Raw genomic sequence first — 15289 nt, 5'->3', positions numbered from 1 at the left:
TTGGCTGGAGTGGTTTGCACAGGACTAGGAGTCACATTTGTTGGGGCAGTGGGAAACACAATCTTTCCATTACCCCTGTACCATTTTCAACTTCTTTTCTAGCTTCGTTATATGGGCGTGGCCGTTCAGACAGCATTACATTCAAAATATTATCTCCAGAATCACTGTCACTGACTTCAAACGTTTTGTGATTCTTTTTGTTTTCCCTCTTTCTGTTTTTTATCCTTTTTATCTTGTATCTCCCAGCTGCTTCAGTCGTTAGGGTTGGGTGTAGCCTAACCCTCTCTATCCTGTCAGTTCTTTACCTTTTCTGTTCAGCATCCCATCTAGATTCCGCATAGGTGCGCACAACTCTTTGAATTCTACCCTGATCTCTCTATCTCTCTTTCTTTCTTTCTCTCTCTCTCTCTCTCTCTCTCTCTCTCTATATATATATATATATATATATATATATATATATATATCTCACTCTCTGGCATGAGCAGCACTTTCCCAAGCATTAAGTGCATCTTACTGTGAGAGTCTAGCAGGCTGTTTCACCTCAGACACCTCCCTCCTAAGATTCTCAATAATTCTCAAATTGACTGTGCCATATTGTTGAAACCTCAATGCACCTTCTTTTTCTGTGATATTCTGGCATTGACTAAGGCATACACATATGCCATATGTTAATTGCCATATAATGACCTGGTGTTTCCTTTGGGAGGGGCCTCTTCTCCCTCTCTAATAAGCATATGCATTTATCCACTAAACAAATCTTGCATAGTTTTGAAACACTCATTTTTCTCAGTCAAATGTCAATAATCACAATAGAATTGTGTTTCAAATCAAAAATGTTGCATCCACAATCCCTTGCCTTGTTTTGCTGGAACGACCAATCGCAGGGCGACCCTTATGACAAGTTCAACCAATAGCAGCATGGCAACACTCCAACCAACCTATGCCAGTAAGGCACACTGTGATGTCAGTTTTGTTCCTTGAAACAGTTCACCCTCCTTTACAATCAGCACACATGCTCTCTCCTCAAGATCGCATATAACAAAATACAATACATTAACCTTTGTTTAGCTCCACTAAAGAATCAACAATTTCCAATCACATAAAAAATTTCCAAAACACCTTGAATGAATCCTTGATGTGCCGGGTATCATCCAGATTAGTATAATTTCACTCTGTGCATCAAAACCACTATAGCAATCGTCTCATATTCACACAAAGATAAGACCCTATCTCAAATGTGCCGCTGATGATGCCTCCTGACGAATGCAACCAAACTTAGCAGACAATTATAATATGTATTTCTTCTTCACCTTTTAATACTATCCAGGGATCTTAGGCCACATCAGGTCCGATAACTTCTTCAACTTCTTTACAACTTGCCACACTCACACAACATTCAAAACATGTCCGCAAGACACTGTTCAAACCCACAAACACCACAAACTAAACATGAACTGTTGCAATTTGCAACCCTATTGATACTCACTTCTCTAACGCTGATGCAACTGTCTTCCAAGTATCCACAGCTCTGCCGATCCTCATGGATCTGGAAATGGTCACTAGGGACTTGGCTCTGGGGACTAACTAATCTAGAAAACAGGGTTCTAACTCTCCTTCTTTCGGGATCCGAACCATCATCACTCTGCTACCATCTGATAAAGCGCCTGGCTCATTGACTAATTTTTTGGTGCTGATGATTCTTTTTAGGAGTTCCGAGGGGTAAGATTCAATCAATTTACAGTGTAACCCATCTGGCCACACATTGAATCTCAAAGGCAGAATTAAAGTTCAAAAGATTTATTACAAAATCAAAGCCAGATTTACGTAAGTAGGTCTCAGAAACATAATGTATAAATACAGAATGACCAAAGGATAGTTAAAGCATCGGATCAGTTTAAATTGTACAAGCATATGGCATACCAAAATCTCTGTAACAGCAATACAAAAGGTTAAAAACAACACCTGGTGTCCAGAGTCTAAGCTTTGATTTCCCTGCCTAGCCATTAAATGTAAAGAAAGCTAACTATTCTAATAAACTAAGGTAAACCTAAATATTAATTAATTTATGGAAATAGGAAATGAATCATAAAGAGTCAGCATCACAGAAAACTGTGTAGAAGTTCTACAGAAGAGAGATGTAAGTGCCATAAAACAATATCAGCCAAAGCAAAGGAAAAGAGGTCTGTACCTCCCTAAGTTTTTAAGGCTCCACTCTAGTCAAAAGGTAAAGGAATATGAATCCCTTTAAGCAACTAAGCACCACTTTAATCTCTGTAGAACTTTCAGTTGCTGATGTCATCATCAGTAACTTTCCACTTTCAGTGCACAGTTAAAACTTGCAACTCTCATTAGCCTTTCATCTCTCAGACCTTGAATTACTAGACAACATTGGATTCCTCCTGTGTCCAGAGGGGAGTTCTTCTTTATGGCTCCTTGATAACGCTCCATGTCTTTGCCAATCCATCATCCCATACCCCTTCATCTACAACTAACAATAAGCTCTTCATTAACTGGAGACTTGTGCAGATGCACCTGAAATTAATGAAATATGCAACAAGAGCAAAACTCTATGTTAAGGGTTAAACACAGAAAAACATTTCAGGCCTTAACCCCAGCCAAATTAACATAGAATTCATTTGAAATTCAAGTACAAAAATATATATGTATTTTTCATTAGTACAATAAATCAAAAATACATATGAACATATAATTTAACTAAGATGTCATGGTAGCAATACATTTGAATAAAAATGCATACATGTAATTTGCAGATGACTTTTCTACATTTCTACTTATAAATGCATATCAATTATAAGGCTTTTCAGTGCAACACGTTTCCAAGAATACATTTGAACACATTATATTTGTTATTGTTGATTACATTTTCTTTTTTTAAATTAAATTCATTGTTGTCACATATAAAACAGCAATTGCAATAACATTTTGTGTATCTCTAACTTAGTACATCAGCTATAATGACCACATGGTAACAATAACCCCTCAATTCTCTCCCCCCACCCCCTCCCATCTGTATTTCCCAGTGAGGATTCCTTTTTTCTGACCTATGTTGTATTTGAATTATGTACTTTCCTTATCCCACCTCTCTCGTCTTCTGAGCCCCCTTTCATCTCATTGGAGTTGTCCTGGCTACATCTCATCCACTGTCCCACCTTCTAACAGCACCATTGATCCTTGGACAGCCACTGGGCTATCCCATCTCCCAGCTTCCCCAGATCTTCTCGTATTTCTTTTCATTTCCTCTATCTCCATATACTTCTCTTTCCAGTATGCAGCATCTATCCACTCCGTCTTCCCATTCATCATGTCTTGGTGGTTGATTACATTTTCACTGTCATTTCAGGAACACATAATGGCACATGCAAAGTTATGCTCTCTCTGGGACACACAGGGTCTGTGCATGTTATGAGGAGGAGACAAGTTCAATTTCAGCACCTTGTTTGTTCCCACTAGTCACTTTGTATGCCTGAAAGTCAGAGTGGTGAAGTATTCTCAATTTGTCTTTTTGTAATTCAAGCTGTGACTTAACTTTAGTTTTGATATTGAAAGTATTCACTGGTCGTGAAGTTATTTATCTTGTTTTTTTGGTCTCAAGTGGAGTAGTAGGAAGACTGTTTTTTTTAATACATTAAATATATGAAAATCATAGTATGGACCTTTAAAAAACTAAACTTCACAGTGAGAATTCATTTTGAGAGACTGTTCACTATTTGAGTTTTGGACTCACATTTACAGAAAGGTGAATCGTTGGTCCATACTGCTATTCTTTCAAAAATATTTATATAGATTGTTAAGGGGATTTATATTGACAATATGAGTTACATTTTTACAGCAGTTGCATATGTGAATTTCAGGAAATAAATAGGCAGCTTCAGGCAGAGGCAAGACTGTCAAAAAAAGATAATCATAAAAATGGATTTGTGACATGTCTGTAATAATTCATGTGTCATGAGTCTCCCACAGCAAAGGTGTGTGTAGTTTTGACATCTGGCTTCTGAAATCCGATTTGGGATGTGGCAGGGTAACTAGATGTTACAGGGCTCCAAGTTACATCAATGGGAGACACTGCCCTGTAATTCCTGCCTCTGCCCCTTGGACCATTTAATGGTGACATAAAAACCTCTTATACTACTTGGCTGGCTCAGACCGGTTCTATCGGCTGAAATCTCAAAAACTCAGCAGCACACAAAAGTAACACTGAATAATTGAATGCCCAACCAGTGGTTTTACTTTAAAAAGAGAAAAATACTTGCTAGAGATGGGGGTCTCTAGTTGGCATGGGTATGCACCCAGCCTAAGTAGGGACCACCACTCTAGTGTGGGAAAGTCAGACAAACACAAAAAGGTGACCTATGCTGGCCCTCTGGTAAGTTAGCATAGTGCAGTCAGGCTTATCTAAAGCAACAATATGTAAAGTATTTGTGCAACATATTTGCACCGTAACACAATGAAAACAGCACAAAAGACTCTACACAAGGTAAGATAAATAGATAAAAATGTTATAAATACTTTGAGACCAAACACAACAAAAATGTAATGAGTAGAATTTGAGATATGAATTTTTAGAAAAATAATAGAGTTCTAGCACTTAGAATCAAGTAGCACTTTAGGGGCTACTTGAGGTCACACTGGACCAGGGGAAAGTCAATAGTCAAGCTGACTGGGATCGAGTGTGAGTCAGGAACAGGGGCTATGCAAGCCCGGAGAACAAAATACCTTGCTCCTGGTCGCAAGTATGAGATGCAGGGACTATGGGGGTTATTCTAACTTTGGAGGAGTGTTAATCCGTCCCAAAAGTGACGGTAAAGTGACGGATATACCACCAGCCGTATTACGAGTTCCATAGGATATAATGGACTCGTAATACGGCTGGTGGTAAATCCGTCACTTTTCCGTCACTTTTAGGACGGATTAACACCTCCTCCAAAGTTAGAATAACCCCCTATCTGTCGGTAGATGTCTCGATGTCACTCCCTCAGTTGAGGGGGTGCGTTGATATTTCCCACGGGTTGATGGCGATGCACTAGTTTAGGTGTAAGTGTCATCCCCTCCTGCCCTTCCTACCCAGTAAGGGCCATCGGAATGCAAATGAATGCAAATGAGCACTCAGACACACCTAACTGTTATAGGTACACTAGCACATCCAAGAGCTTGATTACAGTAAGGTGCTCTTACTAGTAACATTCAGACTTACTTGGGTGTATTCATTACATCCTTGAATATCAATTTTGCAGAAACAAATGCTTGTTAAATGTCTAATTTATTGTAACCAATGCTTGTTTATTATACACATTGTATTCCACCTGCTAAACTGTGCGAACTGTAACTGTCAAAACGTGCTCTTCGCAATGTGATCTGTATTGAACATGTGCCACAATCAGGAGGATAATTGGTCATTTCTTTAACAAGCAACCCACTGCCTTTCCAGCTGTGCCAACTGTAACTGCCAAAACATGTGCTCTTCCCAATGTGATCTGGTATTGAATATGTGCCACAACGAAGAGGATAATTGCTCTTTTCCTTAACAAGTAATCAGCTGCCAAAAAGCACATCCACACCTTTGATTATTTAAGGATGCTTGTGAGTCTAAGGCCCTGCTTGGCTTCGTACCTATTGCTCTGCTCACCTGTTTCCAGTCAAGTCGAGTTCCTTGCCCTCCAGCCTACCTCCAGTTAAGTTCCTTGTTCTCCAGCCTGCCTCAAGTTGGGTTGCAGTGTTCCTTGTTTTCCGACCAGCTTCCAGTTGAGCTCCAGCATTCCTCGTCCCCTGGACAACCTTCAATAGAGTTACGGTGATCCTCACCCCCCAGTCGGCTTCCTATTGAGTCCCGGCTCTCCCCTTCTGTCTTCTGTTGATGATCCCGTATTTCCTGTAACAAAGAGAAAATAAGAAAGACGAAAAAACCCAGTTTGAGTTCTTATGCAATTTTCAAGCAAGTAACTTCATTTCAAAGTACAGAAAGATTAATCGCTTAAAAGAAAAAAAACAGAGCTTTGTCTTTCAAATAATTTATGATAATAAGAACTAGCTTGATCTATCGTTTGGTGGGAATCCAAGATACTGCTGAACAGACATTAAAGAAAGACGTATTTCCTGTAACAAACACTCCCCTGAGAATTAGGAGATTGGAAATAGAGCAAGTTTATCAGAACTATTATTGGCAAGAGATTACGCCAGGGCACAAAGAAGCCCTTTAGTCAAGTTGATTGTTTTTGAGTTTGGACGTTACTTCAGAGACTCTGAAAGTATTGTAAAAAGAAGAAGAGACTTGTTCAGCCTTATAAAAACATATGCCCAATGTGTCAACAATAACTGATATTATGCAATGTACAATAGTGTATGCAAGTTCAATGTAACAATGAAGTAATTATTATTTTGCAGTCCAGAATCCTAAAAAAAGTATTCTGAGAAGTCAGAAGTCCTGATGCCCAACATGTCACACAGTCCAGGGTCCAGCAGTCTGGTTCTGCAGTCCACGAAACAGAAGCTGGGATTTTCTTGTTTTCTCTTCCAAAACCCCCTTCCCCTTTAGGACTTGCGAGAGGGCAATCTACTCTTCGTCGCAGTCACGTTAGTCCTCACTGGGATTGGGGAATTGTCATCGTCCCATAGGAATGCCTGGATTTCAGGTGAGTGGCTCGCAGAGAACAGTAACCATCCAGTGCTTGGGGCTGACTAGAGGGAATGCACAAAGTGTAGCTGTCACCACCCCAGATGTCTATTGGAGACAGGTTGCAGGCACACAGAGCTGGTTAGTAGGCCCTTTTCTTATGAGCCGGTTTCCCTGGTTTCAGCAAGAAGGTTAATAGGGCCTTGTGAGTGGAGGATGGCAAGAGGCCCATATCCTTAGCTATGTTTTAGAGATCCACTGGCTTAGGAATTAACCCCTCCACATAGGCAGCTTAGAGCTCTACTTTGAGTACATCATTCCTGATGTTTTGATTCAGAACATGGCTTTTATTGACACTCTAACCTCTGGTAAGGTGATATCCACTCCCAGCTCCTCCACCTCCCCAGGCAATGGTCTCGGCCAGTAGTTCTCAACCTTTTGACTTCTGTAGACCCCCACTTTACCAGTACTGGAACACAGGGACCCCCACAGGATCATTATTGGAATTTGGGGACCCCCCCCCAAAGAGTCATTACTGAAAACTGGGGACCTGATCTGTTAATATTATTAAATGTTCTAAGCAGCCACATACCCCTGGGGAGGCTTTGCGGACCCCAAGTGGTCCCAGGACCACAGGTTGGGAACTAGTGGTCTAGGTCTTCTTCAGTTATGAAAGTACTGCACCTTTATCATTCTGTGAGGCATCTACCTGAATGATAAACTCCTTGGAGAAGTCAGGGCCCTGAGCAGAGGGGCTGTGCACATCACCTTCTTAAGGGAGTCAAATGCTTCTTGGCATGCCTCTGTCCAAATAACATTTCTAGGCTGCTTCTTAGAAGTCACCTCTGTCAAGGGGGCAACAATGGTGTCAAATCCCTTGACAAATTTTCTGTAGTACCCAGTGAGGCCCAAGAATGCTCTGACCTCAGTCTGGGTTTTGAGGTGCTCCCAGGCCATGATAGTCTCTTTCTAACCAGTTATCCTAAGTACACCATAGGCCCTGCCCTATCTGGCACTTACTGGCCTTGATAGTCAGGCCTGCCTGCTGTAGAGCCTGAACCACTTCCTGGAGGTGGAAAAGGTAGTCCTTCCAGCTGCTACTGAAGACAGCTAAGTCCTCCAGATAGAAAGCTGAGAATGCTTCCATACCAGCAAGGACCTGGTTCACCAACCTCTGGAAGGTGGCAGGGGCATTCATAAGTCCAAAAGGCATCACTCTAAACTGGTAAGTGCCCTCTGGATTGGAGAAGGCTTACCTCTTCTTAGTACTTTCTGTTAGGGTGATCTGCCAGTACCCTAATGTAAGGTATTTAAGTGCTGGGCAGCCCGTAATCTGTCAATAAGCTCATTGGCCCGAGGAATGGGATGAACTTCCGTCTTTGTGAATGAGTTTAGCCCTCTGTAATCCACACAGAACCTGAGTTCAGGTGTGGTGCTCAGAGGGGCAGCTTTTGGTACTAGAACTGTTTAGCTATAGTTTTACACAGGTTCTTTTTAGTAAACTAGGCCTGTTGTTGTACACTTTAACCTAGATATATTTTATTCAGCTTCGTGATATTATTTTAACATTAGCCACATTTGCAGTCTTGTTTTATTTTCTCTATTTAGCTGTTCTTCACCTAGGTCAGCACTGCCTTCTTAAACTAGACATTTTGTTCACTCTTTGCTTTTCTCAAGGCTATAGTGAGATAGGTTGCCACCAAAAGTGGTACGCTTTGTCTCAAATATTCACAGAAACAAGCATACTCTTATGTGGAGATCCTTTCTTGGAACACCAGATATTTTATTATAAAAACACTACTTTGACCCATGTACGTTAGAGGGAGATTCCAGCCAGATGACCGCAACCGTATGCTGATGGCTGATTGCTTTGCTACAGCTGCTTATGGAGACTACAGGCCTCTTGCTCAGGTATGAGGGATGATGTCTTCCCAGGGGGAACCTTAAAGGCAGAATTAGAGCTTAACATGCTGTTCTCATACGTGGCCTAGGTAGGAACCATCCCTACAAACCTTAGTGACAGTATGGTAGCGTTATTCTTGTGTTTTAATCTCCTTGTCACAATTTTAATCTTATTGTGCTTCATCGTCCTAGTTATTGCAATACATGCTTTATTATCTAAGATGCAGTTACTTCAATAAAACCTTATTGAACTATACTCTGCCTCTCATTGTCCTTGCATATGTGAGACTAATGTACCTGAGAGAAATGGATGAGATCTGAGTGACCAAGATTCCCCTGTGGAGTCATGTATGTCATACGCCCGGTTGCCCCAATCATCCCTGCTCTTTGGTGGAGATGAGGCACTTCTAGTTAGCAGGAACAAGCCCGTATTAGGCTGACAGATGTCACATGGTGCAGGATCAGACTCAGTCCCCCGCAGTACGGGTGATTCTGCTGCCCGAATCCAGTAGTCTAATTAGAATAATGAGAACCTACGCAACAGAACCATAGGTGTGAATTGAGCGCTACTGAAGGGTTCTATCACCTCCCAATTCCAGTATTTTAGAAACTTAACTCTCATTGCTGGCCCTCACCTTATCTGACAACCTGTAATCTTAACATGGAGATTGTTTCCTGTCTCCACATCATCGGTACACAGGTGGGTAGTTCCTGGAATAAGGAAGAACAGAGAGGAGTACTGTTGTAATACTTAGTGGCAGTCTCTCTGCTTTTCAAGAGTTAGACTTGGGGAAAAGATTACTCCCTCCACAATCCCATCTTCCTAATTGGATTCCAAGAGGTCAGGAAGAGTTCCACCTCTTAAAGTGGGTTTAAGGTGATTGACATGCAGGACCCTGTGGGGTTGCCTAAGGGTCTTTAGGTCCACCAGATAGGTGAAGTCACAATTTCTCTCAGTCACCTCATAAGGCCCAGTCCAATGGTCCTGGAGGGCCCTGGGTTTGACAGGATCCATAACCCACACATCCTGCCCAGGCTGCAATTCTACAGTGGTGAATTTTAGTCATACTTCTCTTTCATCACAGCCTGACTGGCTTCTAAGTTGTCTGAAGCTTGCATCAACAATTTAGTAATTTGTCTTGTGAAGGCCAGCATGTAGGTCACTACATCCGGTGGAACTTTCCTGGGATCTTGCTCCCATCCTTCCTTGACCAAACTCAAAGGTCCTATGACAGGGTACCCATACAGAAGCCTGAATGGGCTGAAACTCATCCCCTTCCGTGACACCTCTCTGTACGCAAACAGAAGGCACAGCAAGAGGATATTCCACATTTTCTTCAAGGCCTCAGGCATCCCTCTAATCATGCTCTTCAGATTCTCGCTGAATCTCTCCACAAGCCTATTTGTTTGTGGATGGTAAGGGGTAGGTTGACCCACATTCCTTCCAAATTGACTGCATATGAGCATACATGAAGTTGGTGCCCCTTTCAGATACCAATTTCTTGGAGTATCCCCTTTGGGTAAAACTTCCCATCAGGGCCTTTACCACTGCGGGTGTAGTTGTGGTCCTCAGAGGGATTACTTCTGGGTACTTAGTGGCATGATCCACCAAGAATAAACCTGTTGCCTAAAGCAGTCTGGGAACCCTTAGGTCCAACAATGTTGATGCCTACCCTCCCAAAGGGTGTGCTACTGACAGGCAGAGGATTGTAGGGGTCTTTAAGCCTCTGCCTTGTCTTCCCACTAGCCTGGTAGGTCACACAAGCCGTACAGAACACATTTCAGGCATTCTTGATCCTGGGCCAATAAAAATGTAGAACAAGTCATGCAAAGGTCTTGTCTTGACCCAGGTGTCCTGTCAGGTGAAGTTCATGAGCCAGCTCCAGTAGGCAGGCCCTGTAGGATTGGAGGACCACCAGGGCCTTTGTTGTCCCTTGCACAGGAGCATTAGGCTCACTGTAAAGGAGGTTGTACTCGAAATACATGTGATAACTACCAAAGGCATCACCTACTGCTAAGGTTTCGACCTATTGCCTCATGCAATCAAGGGTTAGACACACCCTCTGCACTCTACAGAACTCCTCATTGGTGGGTTCTCCTTTCATATGCCATCTAGCAAGCTCTGGCAGGTCACCAATGGAAGCAATGTCTTCCTCAGTGGGCTCTGGGGTGGCCTCCACAGGTGTCCCATTCACCTTACTTGGAGAGCATTCAGGGTCTGGTTTCTCGCAACCTCTGCCTTTCCCCATCTCAGCAGCTGGATGGGCCCTTTTTCCAGGCTATGCTCCAGCCCTAGTTCACTCCCAGCTTGGGCAGCCATGGATCCTGTTGTGGCACAAATCTACTCAGGTAACCTCAACATCGCCAAATGATCCTTGAGATCCACTTCCTTCCAGGTAGTGCACTCAAGGTCATTGCCAAGCAAAGAATCAATAGGCATAGCAGGGCTCACCTTTCAGAGAACCTGAACCCCTCCCACTCAAATGAAACTAGAGCCACTATGTGGCAACTCTCTCTTGATGGAATGCATTTGGTAGCACCTGCTCTAGGGACACCAGCTGACTCCTTACCATAGTCATGGTGGTACCTGTGTCCCTCAGAGCCTAAACACCCTGCCCATTGATGGTGATCCATTGACTATACATAGTAGTATTAGTAACCATCTCACTGTCACCCAGGGACACAAGCGTAACCTCACTAAACTCCCTCCCAGTAACTGGGGTAAACTCCTCCCCCAGTACTGCACTCACCACTTCTGGGACCTTTTCTCCAGTGTGAGGTGGCGCTTTTTTGGACACTTGGGATCGCTCATGTATTATCCATATCTGAAGCATGCAGAGCACTTGGGATTTTTGGGCTGCTGACATTTATCAGTGAAGTTTTTTTCTGTTGGCCAGATTGATAATGAGAACCAGCTCCTTCCCTGTGAATTGTTTTGTGGTCTTTAGAGAACTCTGCGTTATTATCGCCCCCTTCTTCTGGTGGAAACCCTGACCGCCCTTCTGAGAGTCCCCCCAATACCTTCTCAAACACTCTGGTGCTGACCCAGATGTCCGCCCCCTCAGCAAGCCTCCAAGGGTCAGAAGGCTTTTGTGCAGCTCTGTAAAATAAAGATCAAACATGTGCTCCCTTAAAACTAAGGTATACAGATATGTATAATCTTCTGCTTTGCTGCCCCTCACCCAGCGCTTCAGTGCCTTGCTAGCATAGTCTAAGCAGACCATCCAGCTCTGTCATGCAATCTTGTGACTGACCATGAACCTCTGTCAGTATTTCTCAGATGTCAGCTGAAATATCTTTACTGATATGGTCTTCATAGCAGTGTATCATGACTGATCTCCCTCCTTTAGTATGAGTAGTGTATCCCTCCCCACTGTGGCCATGTAACTCCATAACGCACCACCACAGGATTCCTCTGGGACCTTCTACACTCTGAGAGCCACTTCATAGGCTGCAAGCCATTTGTTTATGTAACCACCTACCACATAACTGGTCACCAAATCTTTGGCTATCTGGACTCTGACATCAGTAGTAGACACTGCAAGTATGTTCCTGTTGCTGGAACCCACTTGTAGCGCTCTGATCTCAAGCTCTCTGAGGTTGAGCTCATGGGTTAGTTTCCTCTACTCCATGATCAGCCCCCTCTCTTCTCGAGCCTGCTCCAATTTAGGAAACTCCAACTTGAGCTTCCTTTCCTTCCTCCTGTCTGCCCCCTCCTCTGGGAACAGATTCTTGGAGGAGACACTGCTCCCTGCTCTGTGAATAACCATGGATTCAAGCACATTGTTGGTCCACTCTACAGGCAATTCTAGAGCCATATCAGACTCCAGAATCAGGCCATCCTCCTCCTGAGGAACGTCCTGTTCCTCCTCCTTGGGGATGTCATCCCTTGCAACCTGGGTCTCTGGCCAGACTCTCAAACATTTCTGAAGCTCCACATACCTGGTAAAGCCTCTTGTGAAAACTTTAAAATCTTTGCAGAAATCTCTCAGCTGAGGTACAATGTAGATCTCTAACCTGGCCACTTCAAAATCAATTCTTGCAGGTGCAGGTGCCGCTTCTGCTGAGTGAGGTATAATTTAGCAGAAAAAAATCAAACGGCTAATCAAGGAGAATTGAAAAAAAGGAAATGGTCTTAGTATAGAGTTGTAGTGATCAACGAGCTACTGTATGATGTACAAACACAAGTCCTAAGCTCACTGCTGATCACCAATATTAGAAATGAATGTCTCTAGGCGAAAGGGGTATGTGCCCAGTCCAAGTAGGGACCACCATTCTAGTCAGGGTAAGTCAGATACACACTGAAGGGTAACCTCTGCTCACTCTCCAGTAGCTTGGCACAGAGCAGTCAGGCTTATCTAAAAAGGCAATGTGCAAAGTAATATTCACAGAATAGCACAATGAAACCTCCAAAAAGATTCCAAACTGGTTAGATTAAGATTTGATAAATCATTTAAGACCAAAACTACAAAGATCCAATGAGAGGAAGTCAAGGAAAGAATTTTAGAAGAATAAAAGAGTTCTAGCGGTAAGAAGAATAAAAACGTTCTAGCACTTAGAATTAAATAGCGCTTTAGGGGTTTCTTGACATCGCAGACCAGAGCAAAGTCAACTGTTCAAGCCAACAATGATGGAGCAAGGGCTGGGAACAGGGGCCATGCAAGCTCAGGAAACAGAGTACCGTGATCCTGGTCGTAAGCATGTGATATGGGGATAATGCACCTGTACATGCTTCAATGTCACTCTTGCAGTCGGGGAGGTGCATTGATTTTTCCAGTGAGATGATGGTGATGCACTGGTTTCCAAAGATGCATGGCAAAGCCATGATCTGTTGATTCCGAAGCCAATGCACTGGATTTCTCCTTGCTGTTGAAGGAGTATGTTGGTTGGACTTCAGCAATGGTGGTAATACAGTGGTTCCAGTGCTGCATCGATACACTGGGTGTCGCTTCCAGCAGCCAGGGGATGAATCAGTCGATGTGGCAGTTCTGGAGGTGCTGCTCAGGCCCCAGGGTGATACTCCAATCTTACTTCTACAACAGGTCCAATGCGTTGCTTGCTGCTTCCAGCAGGCAGGAGATGAGTTGATTTCCTTGGTGCAAGTATCTAGGTCCACTTCCCATGAACCAAGGACAGGAGCAGGGGTAGAGAGTTTGATATCCCAGAGTCAGTAGCAACAGTAGGCAAGCCAGCAAGCCCTTGGAGATCTTTTTGAGGTGCAAGGCAAAGTCCAGGTCTCCCTCAGCAAGGTCTGAGAGCAGCAGGCAGCAGGGCAGTATAGCAGAAAAGCAGTCCTTCCAAGTCAGCAGGGCAGAAGAGTGACAGTCCTTGATGCGGCACAGCAGTTCTTCTGACAGAGTCCAGTTATAGGTCCAGAGGCGTCTGATTTGATGGGGTCAGAGACCCAGTGCTTATACCAAAATGTGCCTTTGAATTGGGATGAATTCAAAGAAGGGTCTTTGAAGTGCACAAGTATCCTTTCGCCCTAAGCGTTGGCTCCAGACTATCAGTAGGAGGTGATCAGCTCTTTGTGTGAGGACAGCTATGGTATACTCAGGGGCACATTTCATTCTCGCCTGCCCTTCCACACTAGGAAAGGCAACATAATGGAGATGAATTCAAATGAGCAGTCAAACACACTACATCTTCCTGTGTTCGTGGCTATCTAGCGGGAATGCATAAAGTGTATCTGTCACCCACCCCAGATGTCTATTGGAGATGGGCTTCAGGTACACAGAGCTGTAAGAGGAGATAAATGACCACTTTCTAAAAGTAGAATTTCTAAGATAGTAATGATAAATCCGACTTTACTATTAGAGAGTATTTAGCAATACCATTCCAATGACACAAAACCTGACATAGCTACTCCTTCTCAAACAGGATTTACATCTTAAAATTGTATTAAGGAATCCCCAATGTTAACCTATGAGGGGAGTAGGCCTCACAGTAGTGAAAAACAAATGTAGGGGTTTTTCACTACCAGTACGTGAAAAACTTAAACGTACATGTCCTACCTTTTACTTACACAGTACCCTGCCCTATAGGCTACCTAGGGCCTACCTTAGGGGTGAGATATGTGTAATAAAAGGGGAGTGTAAGGCTTGGCAAGTGGTTTTAAATGGCAAGGTGAAGTAGCAGTAAAACTGCACACACAGGCTCTGCAGTGACAGGCCTGAGACACGTTTAAAGGGTTATATTTGTGGGTGGCACAATCAGTGCAGCAGGCCCAATAGTACCATTTAAGTTACAAGCCATGGGCATATGGTATGCCACTTTACAAGTGAATCACAAGTAAATTAAATATGCCAGTTGAGTGTACACCAATGTAACCAGGTTTAGGGGAGAACCACACACACTTTAGCACTGGTCAGCAGACGTAAAGTGCTCAGATTCCTAAGGTCAACAAAACAAATCAGCAAAAAGAAGAGGTAAGCTGACAAAATGTTTGGAGAAAACCACCCTAAGGATGACCAGTCTAACAGTACATTAATGAACACATAACCAAATACTATGCACAAAATTGCAAACATATAAAATATTTTAATTTGAATAACAGACTGATTTCCCTCCTGAGGAAGCCTTGCAGAATAACCAGAATGGAATTCACAAGCCTTACAGATTTATCACAGGAGTCATCTAAAAATCTCTTGAGTGTTCACATTATCTGTGAGGTACCATTCTACAATGTGAATGCTGGCAGGCCCTAACCTTGAAAACCAACAATACTCATACAGACTTAGGGCCTGATTACAACTTTGG

This window comes from Pleurodeles waltl, chromosome 6 (genome assembly GCF_031143425.1).
Source record: "Pleurodeles waltl isolate 20211129_DDA chromosome 6, aPleWal1.hap1.20221129, whole genome shotgun sequence".
Classification (NCBI taxonomy): domain Eukaryota; kingdom Metazoa; phylum Chordata; class Amphibia; order Caudata; family Salamandridae; genus Pleurodeles; species Pleurodeles waltl.
This window is presented reverse-complemented; position numbering follows the sequence as displayed.